General features: G+C 42.1%; 1 long non-coding RNA gene across 1 annotated transcript in view; it reads left to right on the forward strand.

The window, feature by feature from the left end:
• LOC126260127 (uncharacterized) overlaps nucleotides 1-24,291 on the forward strand; it is a 674,168-nt gene that overhangs the window by 621,460 nt on the left and 28,417 nt on the right. The gene's annotated exons all lie outside the window — the stretch shown is intronic.

The raw sequence follows: 24,291 nt of genomic DNA on the forward strand, positions 1-24,291 counted from the left end.
TAAGAAATGAAATCTCGGAAAAAAAACGAAAAAGGTTAGGTAAAATCTCACAACAAGAAGCGACAGAGCAATTAGACGAAAAGAAGCAGAAATTACAAGCATTAGCCAAACGACTCAGAAGATACAAAAAAAGTGAAAATAGAAGGAAACAAAACCAAACATTCAACACAAACCAAAAGAAATTTTACCAGACAATAGATAACACACACATTAAAATAAACAATCCACCAAACATAACAGACATGGAACACTTCTGGAGCAACATATGGTCTAACCCGGTACAACGTAACAGGCATGCACGGTGGATACAAGCCGAAACAGACACATACAAGATGATACCACAAATGCCTGAAGTGATAATTTTGCAACATGAAGTCACCCAAGCAATTAATTCTACTCACAATTGGAAAGCCGCTGGAAATGATAAAATAGCAAATTTCTGGTTAAAGAAGTTCACCTCAACACATTCACATCTAACTAAATTATTTAACAGTTACATTGCAGACCCATACACATTCCCTGATACACTTACACATGGAATAACTTATCTGAAACCTAAAGATCAAGCAGACACAGCGAACCCAGCTAAATATCGCCCCATAACATGCCTACCAACAATATACAAAATATTAACTTCAATCATTAAACAGAAATTAATGACACATACAACACAGAACAAAATTATAAATGAAGAACAAAAAGGCTGTTGCAAAGGAGCACGAGGATGTAAAGAGCAACTGATAATAGATGCAGAGGTGACATATCAAGCTAAAACTAAACAAAGGTCGCTACACTACGCATACATTGATTACCAAAAAGCTTTTGATAGTGTACCCCACTCATGGTTACTACAGATATTGGAAATATACAAAATAGATCCTAAATTGATACAGTTCCTAAACATAGTAATGAAAAATTGGAAAACCACACTTAATATCCAAACAAATTCAAATAATATCACATCACAGCCAATACAGATTAAGCGTGGAATATACCAAGGAGACTCATTAAGTCCTTTCTGGTTCTGCCTTGCTCTGAACCCACTATCCAACATGCTAAATAATACAAATTATGGATACAATATTACTGGAACATACCCACACAAAATCACACATTTGCTATACATGGATGATCTAAAACTACTGGCAGCAACAAATCAACAACTCAACCAATTACTAAAGATAACAGAAGTATTCAGCAATGATATAAGTATGGCTTTTGGAACAGACAAATGTAAGAAAAATAGCATAGTCAAGGGAAAACACACTAAACAAGAAGATTACATATTGGATAACCACAGCGACTGCATAGAAGCGATGGAAAAAATGGATGCCTATAAATATCTAGGATACAGACAAAAAATAGGAATAGATAATACAAATATTAAAGAAGAACTAAAAGAAAAATATAGACAAAGACTAACAAAAATACTGAAAACAGAATTGACAGCAAGAAACAAGACAAAAGCTATAAATACTTATGCCATACCAATATTGACCTACTCATTTGGAGTAGTGAAATGGAGTAACACAGACCTAGAAGCACTCAATACACTTACACGCTCACAATGCCACAAATATAGAATACATCACATACATTCAGCAACAGAAAGATTCACATTAAGCAGAAAGGAAGGAGGAAGGGGATTTATCGATATAAAAAACCTACATTATGGACAGGTAGACAATTTAAGAAAATTCTTTATAGAACGAGCAGAAACTAGCAAAATACACAAAGCAATCACTCATATAAATACATCGGCTACACCACTACAATTTCATAACCACCTCTACAACCCTTTAGACCACATAACATCAACAGATACGAAGAAAGTAAATTGGAAAAAGAAAACACTTCATGGCAAGCACCCGTATCATCTAACACAGCCACACATCGATCAAGACGCATCCAACACATGGCTAAGAAAAGGCAATATATACAGTGAGACAGAAGGATTCATGATTGCAATACAGGATCAAACAATAAACACCAGGTATTACAGCAAGCATATTATTAAAGATCCCAATACCACAACAGATAAATGCAGACTTTGTAAACAACAAATAGAAACAGTAGATCACATCACAAGCGGATGTACAATACTAGCAAATACAGAATACCCCAGAAGACATGACAATGTCGCAAAAATAATACATCAACAGCTTGCATTACAACATAAACTTTTAAAACAACAAGTTCCTACATACAAGTATGCACCACAAAATGTACTGGAGAATGATGAATACAAATTATACTGGAACAGAACCATTATAACAGATAAAACAACGCCACATAGCAAACCTGACATCATACTCACCAATAAAAAGAAGAAATTAACACAACTAATCGAAATATCCATACCCAATACAACAAATATACAAAAGAAAACAGGAGAAAAAATTGAAAAATACATCCAACTGGCTGAGGAAGTCAAAGACATGTGGCATCAGGATAAAGTTGACATCATACCAATTATAGTATCAACTACAGGAGTTATACCACACAATATCCACCAGTACATCAATGCAATACAGCTACATCCAAACACATATATACAACTACAGAAATCCGTAATTATTGATACATGTTCAATTACCCGAAAGTTCCTAAATGCAATATAACACATACCGTACAGTTAATAGGAAGTGACGCTTGATCAAGGTCCGCGTCACTTTCCATTCTCAACCAGACTTAACGTCTGAGAAAGTAAAGAAATAATAATAATAAAATAATAATAGTGCATATTATAATAATGATTATGATGATGGTGGTGATGTTAGTTCAGAGTGCAAGATAGCCGAGGTTTTGGTTCTCAATTAAAATTTATTGGATGAGTATGTACAACATTTATAGCAACATGTCAATGAAGGGCCTCTAGAATTCACTAATTATAAATCTGCAAATCGTTCGCGGTTGTAAGACTGTGAGCAGTTGTCCCGGGATTAATTTTGTACAGTGGTTTAGTGAGCGACAGCATAATGCACTGTCGGTGTTAATTCGCCCTTTCGATGGGCAAGTTAAGCTTATGGGCCATTTGTGCTGTTAGAGAGCTTGGTGTCTATGCGCAAGTGTTGGAGAGTGACGTGAAATTTTAAAGATAAAAATCCATAATCTTCCCCAAAAATCATGAAACTGCTTTTACGTTTACCTGCAATGCGTTAATACGTCAGGCGTTCTGTGCTTCAACTGTAATCACGGTCCTTCGTTGTCCAGACGCTTTGCACTGACAAACTACTCTCTTTCGTTTCATTCTTCCGCTACTGCTATTGTTTTCAATCGCACAAATCCATCTGCTCAGAGTTTCCAACTTGCGTAACCGTGGGCTGTCGGGTGCTTCCAACGGTATGGATCCTGGGAAGACAAATAGAAGACCTTTGGTGTCACCAATTCCCGGTTGTTAGTGATGCGTACAAAGTCATTCGAGGTTTTTTTTTCTTTTTTTTTTTAGCAAACTGTGTCAGGAAAAATTTCAGAAATTCGGATTATTTGTCGGACGTGCTGCCAACAATGTTTTGAGAATTTCTCCGTTGTGATCTTGTCTCTATTGAGCTGGTACGAAATATGTATGATTTATTCTGTTGAATGAAATCTTATTAGTTTGTTTAGTACTGCGTGGTTCATTGTTGGCTTCCTAAACCACTGGAACAGGATTCGAACCCATTTTGTCCAACGAATTTTCCCCGGCAGTTAACATGAGATTTGACTCTGACTTTTCTGTGGAGAAGAAAAAGTTAAGTTGCAAAATGGGTTTGAATGCACGTTAAACAGTTGGTGGCCCATAACTGACATATATATCTGATTCTCGAGCTGGAGGAAGGTAAATAAATTTTACCCACCACTGAACCAGGTCTCGTGAAAGACTGACGTTCAAAGTCTCCTTCGGGTTGAGGAGGTTCTTACTAGTTTTTAGGGTTCCGTGCCTCAATTTGTAAGAGCGGGCCCCTTATATTATCACTTTTTGTTCGTCTGACTATCTGTCTGTCTGTCTGTCCGACTGTTAAGAACCCTTTTTCTGAGCAACAGGGAGATGTATCAAGTTCTAATTTGTTGCATAGTAAGGCCCGTGGTTCCTTGGCGGCGTAAAAATTTTAAGCTTCTACTTTAATGCAATCAAAAGATACCGCCGTTTATGTCACATATTTTGATACAAAACTCACTCATCAGAACCTATAAGGTACTTCCCGTTGAGCTGGAATCATGAAATTCGGCAAGGTTTAATAGCGCAAGTTAAGAAAAAGAATTGAAACTTGTTAAATTGTAATGATATCGCATAAAAATATTTTTTTACCATTCGAAAACACATTGGATTCATCGTCCGTCGAAAAGTATAACAGACGAACATTACTGCACGCAAAAATAAACTATAAGTTTCAGTAATGTTTTAGTAAATAAATAAAAAATGTTTTAATAAACCCTCTCTCTGTTGATACATAATTCCTTTTTGTAATGAGAAGCTGTAGTTTCACCGCAACAGCTATTGACTGCTTCTATAAATGTTGGACTAGTGGTTAGGAACAGCTCATCACGTTTCGCAGGTAGCCCGTTCTTTTCCTGTCTTATTTTTGGATTGCGGTTCCGACCGCTTCTGCTTTGGTGACGTAACGCTTCTTTCGTGAAGACGGCCTTGAGGTGCTTCAGAAGAAAAGTCCTTTCACTGTGGCGGAAGAGGCGGCAGTGGTCGGCAGCTTCCAAGCCGCGTTGCTCGTCGCCCTGGTCCGTCTGTCAGTCGCATTGGTTTTTCCGCTGCTGAGAGCAACCCTCTGTTCACATTTCTCCTCGGAGCCGTTTTTGTGCGCATCCTACATCTGTCACCGGTGTCGGTCTCACTTTATAAAACTTCTGCTCCCCTCTTTTTAAGGTCGTATTTAATATTTGAGTCGTCAAGAGAGTGACTTTGTCCAAACCGCAAATGACTCTTATTTACATCGCGCTGTTCAGTACCGAATGAAAGTTGCACAAACCACCAATGTTTATTTCTAGTAAATAATCCGAGAAAACATCCATCAACAGTGGACGTTTAAGTCAGCGACTTTCTTTATCAAAAACCCAACTTCAATCACAATATAGTTTGCTTTTAATTAAACGAAAGTCCGCAGCTCGTGGTCGTGCGGTAGCGTTCTCGCTTCCCACGCCCGGGTTCGATTCCCGGCGGGGTCAGGGATTTTCTCTGCCTCGTGATGACTAGGTGTTGTGTGATGTCCTTAGGTTAGTTAGGTTTAAGTTCTAGGGGACTGATGACCATAGATGTTAAGTCCCATAGTGCTCAGAGCAATTTGAGCCAATTCAACGAAAACTGTTCAACAGCTCTTTAGCTTACCTGAACCTACTAAAAATATTCAGTTTCTTGGGGCTTGCAGAACAGTTTTTGGCTGTAATTAACTCACCATGAATTTACTATCATGCAGGAGAGTAAGTGAACAATTTTGACTATGTTATATGAGCGAGCGTACTGTGGAATGATCTTTCCCTTTCCCATTCCCTCACAAAATTCCGTGACAAATATGTGCAATGGTTTGGGACCCCAACCTGGTGCCAACCTCTCAAACCTGACTCCACTTCATCGCCTCCCGAGGCAATTTCGCTTCTTTACCCACATAGTTTCCGATTGCTCTTACGAGGGTGAGTGGATACTGATCAAGACGTCCTCAACACAGAAATAATCGATATGTCCACCAGGAACCGAATTCGGAATTTCTGTGCGAGTACTCAACCACACTGACCCTGGAAGACATCATGAATGATGATTATAGATGTGCTCAATTTCAGATTGTGACTGGCAGCGGTTCTTAAGTTGCAAATCATTTATCTGACTCGTTGTTCTCTGTCGGCTACAACGAACAGCATGACAGCTATAAACAAACGAAACACATCCGGTACTATACAGGGTGTATCAAAAATAATCATCCGATTTTAAAAAATCAAACTTATTATGCTATTTTAGATATGTGCGTGAAAAACATACTATTGGGAAGAGCAAAGTCTCGTGTTTTACATGGTTCCCGCAGTGTAGCAGCAGTGTGCTCCCACTTAAATTGTAGTAAAATTGGTTTCGGACAACAGAAAGCGTTTTGTGTTCTACGTTTTGCGCAGTGCGGGTGAGTAATAAGTGTTCAGTGTGACTTTCTTACTAGGAATGGTGTGGATCCTCCTACACCACAGAGCATTAGACGATGGCATGAACAATTCCGAGAAACAGGTTCTTTGTGTAAAGCCAAATCGCCGGGCCGACCCCGAGTGTCTGACACAGACGTCGAATGCACCCGCCATAGTTGCACAAGGAATCCTCAGAAATCCGTTCGCCGTGCAGCTCGACAGCTCAACATGTCTCCGATGTCCGTTTGGCTTGTGTTGCGTCGACGTTTACACATGAAACCCTACCAAGTTCAGCTGCTGCTGCAAGATCTTCGTGAAGGTGACAAACAACGTACGGAGTTCTATAATTTCGTTCTTGACAAGATGGAGGATAACAGTTTTCTTCCGCTTAGTGTTTGGTGACGAGGCAATATTCCATTTAAATGGAAAGGTAAACCGTCATAATGAGACAATATGGGATATGGAACAACCACATGAAGTTGTGCAACATGAGAGGGAGTCTCCAAAATGTAATGCGTTTTGTGCAGTTTCACGAGAAAAGATGTATGGACCAATTTTCTTTGCCGAGAACACTGTTACAAGAAGCATATATCTCGATATGCTTGAGGACTTTCTTTTCCCACAGTTGGAGACTGATTCGATAGATTTCATTTAACAACAGGATAGGGCACCGCCACACTGGCTTCTGGAACTGTGGGAATTTTTAAATCAAAGGATTGCTGAACGATGGATCGGTCGCACTGGACCAAATGGTTCAATCTTATATCACTGGCCTCCAAGGTCACCGGACCTGACTGTGTATGATTATTTCTTGTGGGGGTTTATAAAAGTCTCTGTTTATGTGCCTCCGCTACCAAGAACAGCGAATGAACAGAGTCGTCACATAACAGCAACTGTGGAAGCTATAGTGCAGGACACGCTCGCTGCAATGTGATTGTGTGTGTGTGTGTGTGTGTGTGTGTGTGTGTGTGTGTGTGTGTGTGTGTGTGTGTGTGTGTGTGTGTGTGTGTGTCGAGGGAGGTGACCAAGTCTTGAATACATTAAGCAGGTTCAAATGGCTCTAAGCACTATGGGACTTAACATCTGAGAACTACTTTAACCTAACTAACCTAAAGACATCATACACATCCATGCCCGAGGCAGGATTCGAACCAGCGACCTTAGCAGCAGCTCGGTTCCGGACTAAAGCGCCTAGAATAGCTCGGCCACAGCGGCCGGCTTAAGCAGGTTCAAATGGATGTAGGTTGCTGCAGCTATGCAGAGATGAGGAGGCTTGCGGCTTCCACTGGATGAAAACCAATCCACGACAACAGATCTTATTACGGTAATTACTTGTTAGCATCAACTGAAAAACAAGTTTATGACTGCCGAGACTGATCCAGAACTTTGACAGTGCTTTGCAGCTCGAAGAACTCTGGATCGTATATTTCTACAGGTATTAACCATACATAAACACGTCGTGACCTATGGAAGAGTGAGAAAGTAACCGTGGTAGAACAAGTCATGTGTTGTATTGGTCGGTAGTGCTTGTCTTGTGCTCCTTGATATACTGAGCCACATAATTTAAAGAGGTTTGCCGGTAGCACTTCTACCATGAATCTGTTAGTTGAACAGTTCTCATTTGAATGGTTTATGTGAAACTGTGTTCTCTAGGCCTCTGTCCCAAATTTTGTGCCAATAAAGATAATAAAGGTCATTCAGATTGCTATGTGTATCGAAAAGTTTAGTTGTTCTTTTTGTAGCTTGTCATACACTGACGAAAATCTAAAGCGTTATGCCATGAACATGTTGTGCGAACGCTTCCAGACTGATTCTGAAATACACAGGGCGGTCAGAAACAGTCTGAAAAGCTTGTAACGGTGTTATAGGGTAGGCTGTGCTGAGAAAGAATTCTTAAGGAAAAAATTCGTTACGTTGCACTGTTTCCGATTTAATTAGCACTCAAATTGGCCAATCACTACGTTGCACGCGCAAATTCAAGCAGTCTGACATACAGTTTTGCAAAATGTGTACTTCGTTTGGTTTCCTCAAATACAAAAACTAGACGTTCGAAGGTAGCAATGATCGAAATCGCTACCATCCTATGGTATCTTGATCGAAATCGCTACCATCTGATGGTATCTTTTTTTTTTCAGCTAACCAAATAACATTAATTCTCGTAGGCTGCTTGGAATTGCGCACGCAACGACCTGATTGGATAATTTCAGCGGTATTTAAATTGGAAATGGTGCATTGTTTCGAATATTTTTCTTAAATGTTATTTCTCAGCACAACCTACCCTTCAACTCCCTTAAAAGCCTTTCAGACTGTTTCTGACCGCCCTGTGTACGTACGGATGAATATTTTGATTAAAATTTCATCCTTATGTGAGCTTAGCTTTAGTATTTTCAGAACCGAAAAATTCCATTCTTTCAGTTGATGAACGATGTGAGGACAGGATAGCTATTAGGATTCGTCCAATGTTACCATAACTTTTGAATCGGAGATCGCAACACGCAGGATATGCAAGTAAAGCTTAAAGTTATCTTTCGAACTTTGAGAATGTTGCAGTCACTGGCATGTGGACCATTGGAGCATCACACGGACAGATCACTGAGACAGTTGTCTGTAGTGCGACGAGGTGGACTCAGGAGAACGGTGTGGGAAGAAGAGTAGACACAGTTCCTACAGCGCAAGGAGACTGTGGGAGTGGCTCTGACAAATGGATGACAACAGCCGAATTCAGGTCAGAAGATACAGGCAGTGTGTCACCACAAATCGTCGAGACCTGGTTACTGGAAGCTGCGTTGAGTTCTCGAGTTACCGTGGGTCGTTTACATCATGGCACAGACAACGGAGACTTGCACGATGTAGACTCAGTCAGCTAGGACATAAAGTGGCATTCGTTGATGTTCAGCGATGAGGCGTGCTTCTGTTTGTGGCTGTCAGATCGACACTAACGTAGACGACCAGGTGAAAGGTCGCAGGAAGCAGCGACTCCCTGGACCCACACTTATCCAACCACTAGACTAACGATGTGGAGAGCTATTGTGTATAACCACATGACTGGTTTGGTAACTGTCTGAGGGAAACTGATCGCTCGCTCCAGCAGGATAAAACGAAACCTCATAGACGCATTTAGGAATTTCAGTATATCCATTAACCAACGGTCTTGCCGCTGTAGTAATACCGGTCCCCATCGTATCACCGAAATTAAGCACTGTCGGACTTGGCTAGCCCTTGGATGGGGTCCATCCGAGTCAGCCGTTGTGAGAGCTTCGGTTTCAGAGATCAGATCGTTGCCCTGGACACCTTAGCATTAGCTCTTAAGTGCCGATCTCAACCCGTGTGATTATTTATAATGGGGTTTTCTGAAGGACGAAGGTTTCAAAGATGCATCTGCAACACACCATGATGTCGGAACTGGAATTTCCAGAGAGATTAATGCAGTCTCAAATAATTTTCCCCAGAACGTCATCAAAGAATTCAGTTCAAGGCCCTACACATTCAATACTACAGAACGAAAGCACTTTGGAATCCTTCTGTAATAAATTTCTGGTTGTCTGCTATAGTATAAACATGATAAAAAGGTTCTATCACACCATAATACGTTGTTATAGAACAACACTTCCTAACACCAATTTAGCACCACCCTCTATCTGACACGAACTTCCACTTGATACCTCTGTCCGTTTCTGGGAAAAAGTGGTCTTAATAGACGGATGGACAGACAGACAGTCTACTAACAAATGACAGAATTTTTTTTGTCATATAGTTACAGATTAACATTTTTCAGATTTTTAACTTTATTTATAGCATGAAACCTTACTTCTTGCCAAATTTGATGATTTTAAGTCAATTAAGCCAATGGGGATTTGCCGGCCGCGGTGGCCGTGCGGTTCTGGCGCTGCAGTCCGGAACCGCGGGACTGCAACGGTCGCAGGTTCGAATCCTGCCTCGAGCATGGGTGTGTGTGATGTCCTTAGGTTAGTTAGGTTTAAGTAGTTCTGAGTTCTAGGGGACTTATGACCTAAGATGTTGAGTCCCATAGTGCTCAGAGCCATTTGAACCATTTGAACCAATGGGGATTTGATGAGTGAGTTTGCGAGTTTCAAAATATGTGATAAACCTTTGATTGCACTGAGTAAAAGCTAAAGTTTGTTATGCGGCCAAGGAACCGTAGACCATAGTGAGCGTCATAAATTTCAACTTTATACTCATGACCGTTCCTGAGAAAAAGGGGCTCTTAACAGACGGACGGACAGACACACAATCTAATAATCGACGAAAAAATACTGTGGTATAATTACAAATAAATAATTTTCGGATTTTTTTTCCATTTGGTTGTAGTGTAAAACCTTGAGGAGCTACTTGATTGAGAAGTAGCGGCTCCGGTCGCAAATGCAGACAATGGCTGACTGGGCCTTCGGACACCTTTGCGGATGGAGTTTAGTTAGTATATCCAACGTGGCTGGCGAACTGGAACTGTGATTTAAATTGACTATTTATCTGGAAATAAATATGCAACCAGTCGCTCTTTTGGGTTTTAGGTACCATGTATTGAACCATAAATAGCTTTCGAGCCACTGCAGGCTCATCACCATATGGAGGTGTTACTGGAACATTGTATCGTGGATCAATTGTAGCTTGGTGCAGTGGTGCTGTTGCTGGTGAAAATTATGGAAATTTAGCTGTCAGCAAGGGAAACGTTATTATGTTTTGGGTACTTACGGTGCACTGCATCATGGAATCCGTAGCAAATCTGCTCCCATAATGTAAATTATCAGATAATGCACACAAATATACACAGTATTTATCTGCAGTTGTTTTCACACTTATTCACAGAAGGTAAACATTCGATGTTATTACAAAGAAAGTGAAAGTCATAGATATCACACTTTATGATCTTTGACCTGAGATGCATTGTATTACAGTATAAATATTACAAGTACAGATCGTATATTTAAATGAATCTTGCTAGCTTCAGGAGTTTTTTTATCATGACTATATAGGCCCCATGGGTTGAAAGTTATAGAAAAGGTAAACAAATAGAATGGAATATTAACTATGTAATTATATACTGAAGAAAAATTACACTTTCGAAATCAGCTTTTCAGTTAACAACAGTTCTGAATTAATCAGCAATATTAAGGATCCAATAGTGCCACACACAGCAACATCTGTTTCCTTTGAAATCGTAAACCTTCACACATATTACATGGAAAGACATTTCTCAATATTACAAAAGAATTCAATCAAATAAAGAAAGCTAAGCAATGCAGAAATATATGAACTTATGATACTGCTTGAATTAATTCCCTTACATAACTGTTTTGTACTCAGTGGCGCGTTTTACAAGCAAAACAGTGGTCAGGCAGTAGGCAGCAGCCTTTCAGACTTGCTTGCTGACATATTTATACATAACCTAGAACAAGAATTGTTCTTGACTCATCCACAATTTACTGTCAAAATTATATACATAAAATACATGTGGATGACACAATAATACTTTTCTGCAGTCCAAAAAAAGAAATAAATAACCTAGCAGATGAAATGAATAAAATGTACCCAAATATCAGATTCACAGTTGAAAAATCAGACCACTGAAAAGATTAACGTCCTTGATACGAACATTTCCAGTCACCATAACAAGCATACCTTCAAAATATACAGAAAAGCCACTACCATTGATTCTGCCATTAACAATTCCTCATGCCAACTGAGCCAGCATAAAATTACTGTCTTCAGGTCGTCTATAAGCCGCATGCCCACGTCCCATCAGTGAAGCACATGCATGTATAGAAAAGAATATAATTCAATCTATAGCGAAAACAATGGATATAAAACTTCCCTCGAAAACACCACAGTTGACAAAATCAAAAGTAAACTTTAGCAAACACCGTTACACAACCTAAGAAAGAAATACCAAAATTTACCAGTCTACCATTCCTTGGCAAAGAGTCATATACTGTCGCAAATCTTTCCAGATCACATATCGTAAAAACATCTTTCTGCATTGAGAGTAAACTAGAAAATAATATTCTTCACAATAATAAATCCACCGGAGAGCTGCATGAAAATTCCGGCATATACAAACTCACATGTTCCTGTTCTTGCTTCTATAAAGGACCATCAGGAAGAAATTTGCAACTCACTACAAAAAACGTATGGATGCTTTTTTACTCAAAAACATAAATAAGTGCAGTTTTGCGTCACATATTGCTAATCAAGAACGCTGTGTTGGTATCACTGGCAATCTTTCTGTTCTACATGTTGCTGAGAAAGGTTTACAGATGGGATGCCTTGAACAATTAGACATTTACATTCAAACACGAACAAACTGAATCAATGCAGAACTTTTTCTTACAGTATTTGTTTCTGGCACCAAAACACCAAATCTGACGACAATAAGACATATTCATCCATGTGCATAAAACCTAGACATGTAACAACTATACCATTCTGTAACTCATTCCTTCTTTAATTACGTCGTAAACACTTGTTTAACTTGTATATAACATGTACTCCATATTGCTTGTAATGCAGGGTGTCCCAAAAAGAATGACCCGATTTTAAATAGAATTATTTATTAGGATGAAGGACTTAACACGAACAAATTGCATACTAAATTACTCAGAAAAGACAGAAGTTTATAAAAATCCATCATAAATGTTCAATATGTCCTCCATTGGCTGCACGGACGACATCTAGCCGATAGCCGAATTCGTCCCAAACTGAGCGTGAGGTGTCTTCTGTCACTGAAGCTACAACAGTGATATTCCGGTTTTTAGTTCATCAATTTCACGAGGTAAGGGAGGAAGGTAAACACATTGTTTAACATACTCCCACAGGAAGAAATCACGCGGTGTTGAGTCAGGGGACCTAGGAGGCCAAGAATGTAAAGCCTGATCTCGCGGTCCTGTACGCCCTATCCAACGTTGAGGTACGTTGGCATTGAGGAACCTGCGCACGTTGCTGTGCCAGTGTGGTGGCGCTCCATCTTGCTGATAGATGAAATTGTCAGAGTCAAGTTGTGAGAATAACCAGTTCCGTAGCATTGCAAGATATGACTGTCCTGTTACGGTTCCTTCCTCAAATTTGTTCCACTGTTTGTTCAGAAACGTGTGGCCGGCCAGGACTTTTGCCTTTACAGAGGCACTCTGTTTCTTCAAACTGTTTATACCGCCGTCGAATGTTCTTTGGTGATGGTGGTTTAGCACGAATCGAATATGAAACGCTCGCTGAACTGCGATCACAGATTAAGTACGACTAAATTCAATAACACAATACGCGGTTTTTTAGGTTAGATGGCCTCGGGCAAGTACAGAAAGGGCAACAGCCTCAACGGGTGCGGGGCAAAGTCAGGACATGAGGGGACCAAGCAGCAATCGGCATTGTAATTGTCAACTGTCGAAGCTGCGTTGGTAAAGTACCGGAACTTCATGCGCTGATAGAAAGCACCGAAGCTGAAATCGTTATAGGTACAGAAAGCTGGCTGAAGCCAGAGATAAATTCTGCCGAAATTTTTACAAAGGTACAGACGGTGTTTAGAAAGGATAGATTGCGTGCAACCGGTGGTGGGGCGTTCGTCGCTGTTAGTAGTAGTTTATCCTGTAGTGAAGTAGAAGTGGATAGTTCCTGTGAATTATTATGGGTGGAGGTTACACTCAACAACCGAGCTAGGTTCGTAAATGGCTCCTTTTACCGACCTCCCGACTCAGCAGCATTAGTGGCAGAACAACTGAGAGAAAATTTGGAATACATTTCACATAAATTTTCTCAGCATGTTATAGTCTTAGGTGGAGATTTCAATTTACCAGATATAGACTGGGACACTCAGATCTTTAGGACGGGTGGTAGGGACAGAGCATCGAGTGACATTATACTGAGTGCACTATCCGAAAATTACCTCGAGCAATTAAACAGAGAACCGACTCGTGGAGATAACATCTTGGACCTACTGATAACAAACAGACCCGAACTTTTCGACTCTGTATGTGCAGAACAGGGAATCAGTGATCATAAGGCCGTTTCAGCATCCCTGAATATGGAAGTTAATAGGAATACAAAAAAAGGGAGGAAGGTTTATCTGTTTAGAAAGAGTAATAGAAGGCAGATTTCAGACTACCTAACAGATCAAAACGAAAATTTCTCTTCCGACACTGACAATGTTGAGTGTTTATGGAAAAAGTTCAAGGCAATCGTAAAATGCGTTTTAGACAGGTACGTGCCGAAACCCACCGTGGTACAACAACAAAGGAAACTATTGCGAAAGCAAAGAGAGCTTCACTCCAAGTTTAAACGTAGCCAAAACCTCTCAGACAAACAGAAGCTAAACGATGTCAAAGTTAGCGTAAGGAGGGCTATGCGTGAAGCGTTCAGTGAATTCGAAAGTAAAATTCTATGTACCGACTTGACAGAAATTCCTAGGAAGTTCTGGTCTTACGTTAAATCAGTAAGTGGCTCGAAACAGCATATCCAGGCACTCCGGGATGATGATGGCACTGAAACAGAGGATGACACGCGTAAAGCTGAAACACTAAACACCTTTTTCCAAAGCTGTTTCACAGAGGAAGACCGCACTGCAGTTCCTTCTCTAAATCCTCGCACAAACGAAAAAATGGCTGACATCGAAATAAGTGTCCAACGAATAGAAAAGCAACTGGAATCACTCAACAGAGGAAAGTCCACTGGACCTGACGGGATACCAATTCGACTCTACACAGAGTACGCGAAAGAACTTGCCCCCCTTCTAACAGCCGTGTACCGCAAGTCTCTAGAGGAACGGAGGGTTCCAAATGATTGGAAAAGAGCACAGGTAGTCCCAGTCTTCAAGAAGGGTCGTCGAGCAGATGCGCAAAACTATAGACCTATATCTCTGACGTCGATCTGTTGTAGAATTTTAGAACATGTTTTTTGCTCGAGTATCATGTCGTTTTGGGAAACCCAGAATCTACTCTGTAGGAATCAACATGGATTCCGTAAACAGCGATCGTGTGAGACCCAACTCGCTTTATTTGTTCACGAGACCCAGAAAATATTAGATACCGGCTCCCAGGTAGATGCTATTTTTCTTGACTTCCGGAAGGCGTTCGATACAGTTCCGCACTGTCGCCTGATAAACAAAGTAAGAGCCTACGGAATATCAGACCAGCTGTGTGGCTGGATTGAAGAGTTTTTAGCAAACAGAACACAGCATGTTGTTATCAATGGAGAGACGTCTACAGACGTTTAAGTAACCTCTGGTGTGCCACAGGGGAGTGTTATGGGACCATTGCTTTTCACAATATTTATAAATGACCTAGTAGATAGTGTCGGAAGTTCCATGCGGCTTTTCGCGGATGATGCTGTAGTATACAGAGAAGTTGCAGCGTTAGAAAATTGTAGCGAAATGCAGGAAGATCTGCAGCGGATAGGCACTTGGTGCAGGGAGTGGCAACTGTCCCTTAACATAGAGAAACGTAATGTATTGCGAATACATAGAAAGAAGGATCCTTTATTGTATGATTATATGATAGCGGAACAAACACTGGTAGCAGTTACTTCTGTAAAATATCTGGGAGTATGCGTGCGGAACGATTTGAAGTGGAATGATCATATAAAATTAATTGTTGGTAAGGCGGGTACCAGGTTGAGATTCATTGGGAGAGTGCTTAGAAAATGTAGTCCATCAACAAAGGAGGTGGCTTACAAAACACTCGTTCGACCTATACTTGAGTATTGCTCGTCAGTGTGGGATCCGTACCAGATCGCGTTGACGGAGGAGATAGAGAAGATCCAAAGAAGAGCGGCGCGTTTCGTCACAGGGTTATTTGGTAACCGTGATAGCGCTACGGAGATGTTTAATACACTGAAGTGGCAGACTCTGCAAGAGAGGCGCTCTGCATCGCGGTGTAGCTTGCTCGCCAGGTTTCTAGAGGGTGCGTTTCTGGATGAGGTATCGAATATATTGCTTCCCCCTACTTACACCTCCCGAGGAGATCACGAATGTAAAATTAGAGAGATTAGAGCGCGCACGGAGGCTTTCAGACAGTCGTTCTTCCCGCGAACCATACGCGACTGGAACAGGAAAGGGAGGTAATGACAGTGGCACGTAAAGTGTCCTCCGCCACACACCGTTGGGTGGCCTGCAGAGTATAAATGTAGATGTAGATGTAGCCTTCTGTTGCGCGGACGCCATATTGCGCGAGGTTAGCTGCACGCTCAAAGTCAACGCTCGTAGCGACATCTAGCGAATTTTTGCGAAGCTCTAGACCATGCCGATTACATCTAGAGCTGTTGCAGTTACCTAGTAACATTTGTCTCAATTTTATTACAAGTTAAAATCGGGTCATTCTTTTTGGGACACCCTGTATTTATACAGTAATACAATGCATCTCAGGCAAAAGATCATAATGTAGCCAAGTGTGGTATCTATGATATTCACATTCTTTGTGATAACACCCGGTGTTTACCTTCTGTGAATAAGTTAAAACCATGTGGAGATACAGTGTGACAGTTATCGAACTACATGAATAAAATCGTCTTAACTTCTGAACAGTTTGCGTCAGGACTTTCAAACTGCACGGCTGGCCGCAGGACATAATGGTGACTGTATGCGTATGCGCAATGCGGTTTAGCGACGAAGCCCACTTTCATTTGGATGGGTTCGTCAATAAGTAAAATTGGCGCATTTGGGGGACTGAGAATCCGCATTTCTCGATCGAGAAATCTCTCTTCCCCGTCAGCGGGTGACTGTGTGGTGTGCAACGTCCAGCCACGGAATAATCGGTGCGATATTCCTTGATGGCACGGTGACTACCAAAATGTATGCGAAGGTTTTGGAAGATGATTTCATCCCCATTATCCAAAGTGATCCTGATTTCGACAAGATGTAATTTATGCAAGCCGGAGCTGGACCCCTTCCAAGCAGGAGAGTGTTTGATGTCCTGGAGGAGTCTTCTGGGGACTGCATTCTGGCTCTGGGTTACCCAGAGGCCACTGGCATGTACCTCCATTGGCCGCCATATTCTTCAGATATGAACATACTGACCTTACGACTGCAATACTGACCTTACGACTTATTTTACAAGAAAGATTAAGGAAAGGCAAACCTACGTTTCTAGCATTTGTAGACTTAGAGAAAGCTTTTGACAATGTTGACTGGAATACTCTCTTTCAAATTCTAAAGGTGGCAGGGGTAAAATACAGGGAGCGAAAGGCTATTTACAATTTGTACAGAAACCAGATGGCAGTTATAAGAGTCGAGGGACATGAAAGGGAAGCAGTGGTTGGGAAGGGAGTGAGACAGGGTTGTAGTCTCTCCCCGATGTTGTTCAATCTGTATATTGAGCAAGCAGTAAAGGAAACAAAAGAAAAATTCGGAGTAGGTATTAAAATCCAGGGAGAAGAAATAAAAACTTTGAGGTTCGCCGATGACATTGTAATTCTGTCAGAGACAGCAAAGGACTTGGAAGAGCAGTTGAATGGAATGGACAGTGTCTTGAAAGGAGGATATAAGATGAACATCAACAAAAGCAAAACAAGGATAATGGAATGTAGTCTAATTAAGTCGGGTGATGCTGAGGGAATTAGATTACGAAATGAGACACTTAAAGTAGTAAAGGAGTTTTGCTATTTGGGGAGCAAAATAACTGATGATGGTCGAAGTAGAGAGGATATGAAATGTAGACTGGCAATGGCAAGGAAAGCGTTTCTGAAGAAGAGAAATTTGTTAACATCGAGTATAGATTTAAGTGTCAGGAAGTCATTTCTGAAAGTATTTGTATGGAGTGTAGCCATGTATGGAAGTGAAACATGGACGATAAATAGTTTGGACAAGAAGAGAATAGAAGCTTTCGAAATGTGGTGCTACAGAAGAATGCTGAAGATTAGATGGTTAGATCACATAACTAATGAGGAAGTATTGAATAGGATTGGGGAGAAGAGAAGTTTGTGGCAGAACTTGACCAGAAGAAGGGATCGGTTGGTAGGACATGTTCTGAGGCATCAAGGGATCACCAATTTAGTATTGGAGGGCAGCGTGGAGGGTAAAAATCGTAGAGGGAGACCAACAGATGAATGCACTAAGCAGATTCAGAAGGATGTAGGTTGCAGTAGGTACTGGGAGACGAAAAAGCTTGCACAGGATAGAGTAGCATGGAGAGCTGCATGAAACCAGTTTCAGGACTGAAGACCACAACAACAACAATGAACATACACGGCTCCTTTTTGTGGGGCTTTGTTAAAGACAAGGTGTACAGCAATAACCCCAGAACCATTGCTGAGTTGAAAAGAGCCGTTCAGGAGGCCATCAACAGCATGGATGCCCCAACACTTTAGCTTATCATGCAGAATTTCGCTATTCGTCGGCGCCACATCATCGCTAATGATGGCAGGCATATCGAACATGTCATAACCTAAATCCGGATATCTGTAGTGACGTTTACGTGTTGAATAAAGTGTTGTGCACGCTGTAGTTTGTAACTAATTTAAGTTTTTTTCATATAGTTCAGTTAATGTCACCCTGTAAATACTGTGCATATTTGTGTGTATTACCCGATACTGCAGATTATGTGAACGGATTTGCAAGGGATATCATAATTCAGTTCACTGTAAGTACCCAAAATGTTACAATCTTTCATTTCAGAAACGTTTCGTAGCGACAGCTAAATTTCCTTCATTTTCGCCAGCACATGTACTGTTTCTGTAACACCTCCACCTGATTCCGAGCTTCCGGTGGCTGGAAAACATGTTAATCGTATCAGAAATAAAAAGAGCGACTGACTGCATACTTATTTCCAAATAAATATCGCGTTTAGGATTGAACAGCTCCTTCAGTGGACTAATTGCTCCCCTCATGACAGCCGGCCGAAGTGGCCGTGCGGTTAAAGGCGCTGCAGTCTGGAACCGCAAGACCGCTACGGTCGCAGGTTCGAATCCTGCCTCGGGCATGGATGTTTGTGATGTCCTTAGGTTAGTTAGGTTTAACTAGTTCTAAGTTCTAGGGGACTAATGACCTCAGCAGTTGAGTCCCATAGTGCTCAGAGCCATTTTTTTCCCCTCATGACGCCTGTCTGCAGACGACATCCGTCGATAGCGAGGTAGTATCTGGGAGGCAAGTGAACGATAAACAGCTGGTATGATATATCTGATCAATCAATAGACTATTAGACAAGTCCGAGTCAGCAGAAAAAGGAAACCGAAAAGAGAGAGAGAAAAAAAAAGCAAGGACGAGAGCCGACATAACAGATCACGAGATACTTCGACAACACCTGTGTTGCCGAAATCGCACTGATCATTTAACAACTGTTATAGGTATTTTCATCTATCCTGCTTCTAGTGCATGTCCAGCTAATTTACAGCAGTAGTTACGTAGTTTTCTTTTTACTAGATTTCACGTTGAGAAGGCTCTCTCTCTCTCTCTCTCTCTTCCTCCCTTTCCCTCTCAGCAATACAGTGTGAATATTTTGATCTCATATTTGCAATTTGAGAGTCACCAACTTCGCACTACTTTGTTGCTAACTGTAGTCTACAGTTCTAACAATCAGAGCCCACATATTTTTAAACTATAAACCAGTCTGCTGGCGTCTTCCGTTGGTGAGCACTATGTATCGCATTCAAGTACGTGTAGTTATGTGTAAAAGTTAGTCTGATCCGTAACCTAATTTCCTAGTATTTCATTGTCTCCCTTTTTCTTCCTTTTTTTAAAAACAAATTGCATGACGTTGATTTAGTAATAATGCGATGGCAAACCACCTCCACTAGCACCTTGCCTAGTAAGGCGGCGCGGGTCTCCCACGTCGTTCCCCTACGCTCTATAAAGAAGTATGGGACTTCATTTCATTTCATATGTTAACCTAAGGCACTTTGAGTCGTCTGTATATATTTTACTTCGTCTCTTCCTTCACTTCAGATATTAAGCAAGTTGCCTGACCCAGTACTACATTTCTTGTATGGCCTTCCTACGTTTTTTCTTCCAGTGCATTTGCAATTGAAAGCCTACACCAGTAGTCCTTCTCCACCCGCACTGCATATATTTCCCTATTTTCTTTTACTTATTTGTTTTAAGCTATACAGTGTGAGTCAGGAGGAAATGTACATGTTCTGAGGGGTGATTCTGACCAAAGAGCTTCAAATGAACGTATACCCTTTTTTAAATCGTATCTGACATACAGCTGTTTGAAATCACAGGCGTCAGTTGCAAGTCCTCCTCCACCAGCATTCAAATGAGAACACAACCAAAGCGACATAGGCCTACGTAGTGTTGTCTTTACTCACAGTTTCAATGCGCACTCCACTGTAACGTTCCCCTCTAAAACGTATCCTGGATAGGTTAGGTTGCCGTGAAGTATTTTCTTGGCCACCAAAGTCACCCGATTTTACTCCATTGGATTACTGTTTGTGAGGTTGGCTTACGAGGGAAAGATACAAGAGAGTGGACACAAATGAGGATTTTCTCGCTCGTATTTTACACGTACTTGCTCAAATAAAGGACATCAGATCTTAATGTTTACTAGCAAATTTGTCCTGTTCCATACTGTTTTCATTAGTTTCCTCGGGAACTGTTAAGAACAAGACATATGTTTATATGACATTTTTTCTTCACTAACACTATCACACATGAAAGCATTTACCTTTCCTCCTCACTCACACTGTATGTTTCTAAATCTTTCCTTGTATACTCATAATTTTTTAAGATCTTCTCTTTTACGTCTTACGACTCTTGTTAGAAACGTTATTAAGCCTGTGGTCCACTGTTGGTGTCTTCTTGTCACCCATGCTTCACATCCACATGTAAAGGGTGACACTGCTATGGTTTTGTAAAACATCGGTTTCTTTCCTGGCGACATTCTGCAAATCTTTGCACAAATTATGGAAGTAAATTTACGAGAGCAGTTCGGGAAGGAAGGAATGATTTGTCGCGAAATGTAAATCACAGTGAAAATAAAAAAATGTTTTGTTTGCAACAGTTAGCTACAACTTCCATACACTTCACTACACAACAGCCGCTCCGACTTACAGATCTGTCATAGCGTTGAACCAGCTTTCCAATAACATCACAGAAGGCAGCTCCCTGTGTTCTGCGACAAGTTTCTAAGCTGGACTGCAGTTCTGAGTCTGTGCCAGAATGTTGTCTTCGTAGCCGACGGTTCATCTGAGCAGAGATGAAAATCAGAGGGAGCAAATTCCGGACTGTATGGTGAGTGATCAAACACTTCCCATCGAAAATCTGTCAGGAGCGTATTCATTGCCTCTGCAGTGTGCGGGCGAGAACTGTCATGAAGATGGAAATGTATGACAGTTATGTTATATGAGGTTGCATGAAATCAGCCGAAATCGCTCGGCAGGCGTCTGTACTTGGCGGGAGGCACTAATCTCAAGGAATCTTTAAGCGCTCACTCTGCACGTAGAACTGAGAAGAGCGACGTCACGCGATAGGCGGGCATGCTAGAGACATTGCCCAACACATACATACATACAAAGCGTCGTAGGATTGTCCATGTGTTTTCCATTTTGCGAGAGATCGTTCCTTACTTTGCGAATAGCCCTTGTATTTAATTTTTGGTCCACGTCATGGTTCTATTCACATGTGATGTCTTGTTCCAAGATTATACACTACTGGCCATTAAAATTGCTACACCACGAAGATGACTTGCTACAGACGCAAAATTTAACCGACAGGAAGAAGATGCTGTGATACGCAAATGATTAGCTTTTCAGAGCATTCACACAAGGTTGGCGCCGGTGGCGACACCTACATCGTGCTGACATGAGGAAAGTTTCCAACCGATTTCTCATACACAAACAGCAGTTAACCGGCATTGCCTGTTGAAACGTTGTTGTGATGCCTCGTGTGAGGAGGAGAAATGCGTACCATCACGTTTCCGACTTTGATAAAGGTCGGATTGTAGCCTATCGCGATTGCGGTTTATCGTATCGCGACATTGTTGCTCGCGTTGGTCGAGATCCAATGACTGTTAGCAGAATATGGAATCGGCGGGTTCAGGAGGGTAATACGGAACGCCGTGCTGGATCCCAACGGCCTCATATCACTAGCGGTCGAGATGACAGACATCTTATCCGCATGGCTGTAACGGCCCGTGCAGCCACGTCTCGATCTCTGAGTCAATAGATGGGGACGTTTGCAAGGCAACAACCATCTGTACGAACAGTTCGACGACGTTTGCAGCAGCATGGACTATCATCTCGCAGACCATGGCTGCGGTTACCCTTGACGCTGCATCACAGACATGAGCGCCTGCGATGGTGTACTCAACGACGAACCTGGGTGCACGAATGGCAAAACGTCATTTTTTCGGATGAATCCAGGTTATGTTTACAGCATCATGATGGTCGAATCCGTGTTTGGCGACATCGCAGTGAACGCACATTGGAAGCGTGTATTCGTCATCGCCATGCTAGCGTATCACCCGGCGTGATGGTATGGGGTGCCATTGGTTACACGTCTCGGTCACCTCTTGTTCGCAGTGACAGTACTTTGAACAGTGGACGTTACATTTCAGATGTGTTACGACCCGTGGCTCTACGCTTCATTCGATCCCTGCGAAACCCTACATTTCAGTAGGATAATGCACGACCGCATGTTGCAGGTCCTGTACGGGCCTTTCTGGATACAGAAAATAGTCTACTGCTGCACTGGCCAGCACATTCTCCAGATCTCTCACCAACTGAAAACGTCTGGTCAATGGTGGCCCAGCAACTGGCTCGTCACAATACGCCAGTCACTACTCTTGATGAACTGCGGTATCGTGTTGAAACTGCATGGGCTGCTGTACCTGTACACGCCATCCAAGCTCTGTTTGACTCAATGCCCAGGCGTACCAAGGCCGTTATTACGGCCAGAGGTGGTTGTTCTGGGTACTGATTTCTCAGGATCTATGCACCGAAACTGCGTGAAAATGTAGTCACATGTCAGTTCTAGTACAATATATTGGTCGAATTGATACCCGTTTATCATCTGCATTTATTCTTGGTTAGCAATTTTAATGGCCAGTAGTGTATTACTAAAGACTGGTTTTATTCTTAGCGGTTGTATGCTCCGAAACGTGCGTTTTAATATCGGTATTAGAAAAATAAAGCAGACGTATTATCGTATTCTGCGCTGTACAAAAGGAAAACGAAACGCACGCCAGTGCGTTACAGAGAAGTCGCGGAACCAGATCCAACATCGACGCGCTCATAGCTGGCTGTTGATATAATCTGCCGTACTGCTTCCGCTGCTGCCAGGGATGTGCAGATGCACGTGGGTTCGCGCGGCCAGGACGCGGGTGACGAGCGCGTGGCACGGAGCGCGGAGCCGCCGTCCGCGCCTGAGCTGCGCCCGCTGGCGGTGACGGCCACCCCCGCGGCGCCAGATATATCCGGGCAGTATTTTTACGCGGCGTGGCGTGGCGCGCCGGGTGATGGATGTGCCTAATGACTTACCTGGCTGGCAGCGCACCAGCAAGGCGCCGACGTTTGAAATCTGCCGCGGCGGGCGCTGCTCCGCGAACGAACGCAGCAATCCCTTCTCTGGGTCACTGTGATCGGGCCTCGGGAGATGAGTGCACGCATCTAATAACCTTACAGCCGCTCTGGTTTGAATTCTAGTTGCCTCCCTGAATGATTCTACGTCATTGCTCCCGAGTCAGAGGGTAAACATCCCCTTGAGAAGTACAATGTGTCCGTAAAGTCTTTCACTGATTACATAAACTGATAACTCAGGCTAGAAGTAAGATACAAATATGAAACTGGTGTCTAATTGTTTACAAACTATCAAAGTTCTTCTCACACACAGTAAACTTCCACATGAGCACCCTTGGTAGCACGTAGCACATCTAGGCGATATTCAATTTCCGTCCACACATTAGCCAACATCACTGGAGGGATCGATTCAACGACTGTGATTATACGTTGCCGCAGGGTTTCAAGATCTGGTACACGTGTTCGGTAGACCTCGTCCTTGACATAACCCCATAAAAAGAAGTCTAATGGTGTTATGTCAGGAGAGCGTGGAGGCCAAACCGTTGGCCCATCACGACCAATCCATCGCCCAGGAAAGGTCATATCGAGATAGGCACGGACGTCCAAACCCCAATGAAGCGGTGCACCGTCTTGCTGAAACAAGACATCGGGGTGATACTGAAGCAGCTGAGGAACAACATACCGTTGCACCATGTCCAGATACACTGCAGATGTGATGGTAGCCTCAGCGAAGAAGAATGGCCCGATAATTCG

This window comes from Schistocerca nitens, chromosome 5 (assembly GCF_023898315.1).
Source record: "Schistocerca nitens isolate TAMUIC-IGC-003100 chromosome 5, iqSchNite1.1, whole genome shotgun sequence".
NCBI classification, from domain to species: Eukaryota; Metazoa; Arthropoda; class Insecta; order Orthoptera; family Acrididae; genus Schistocerca; species Schistocerca nitens.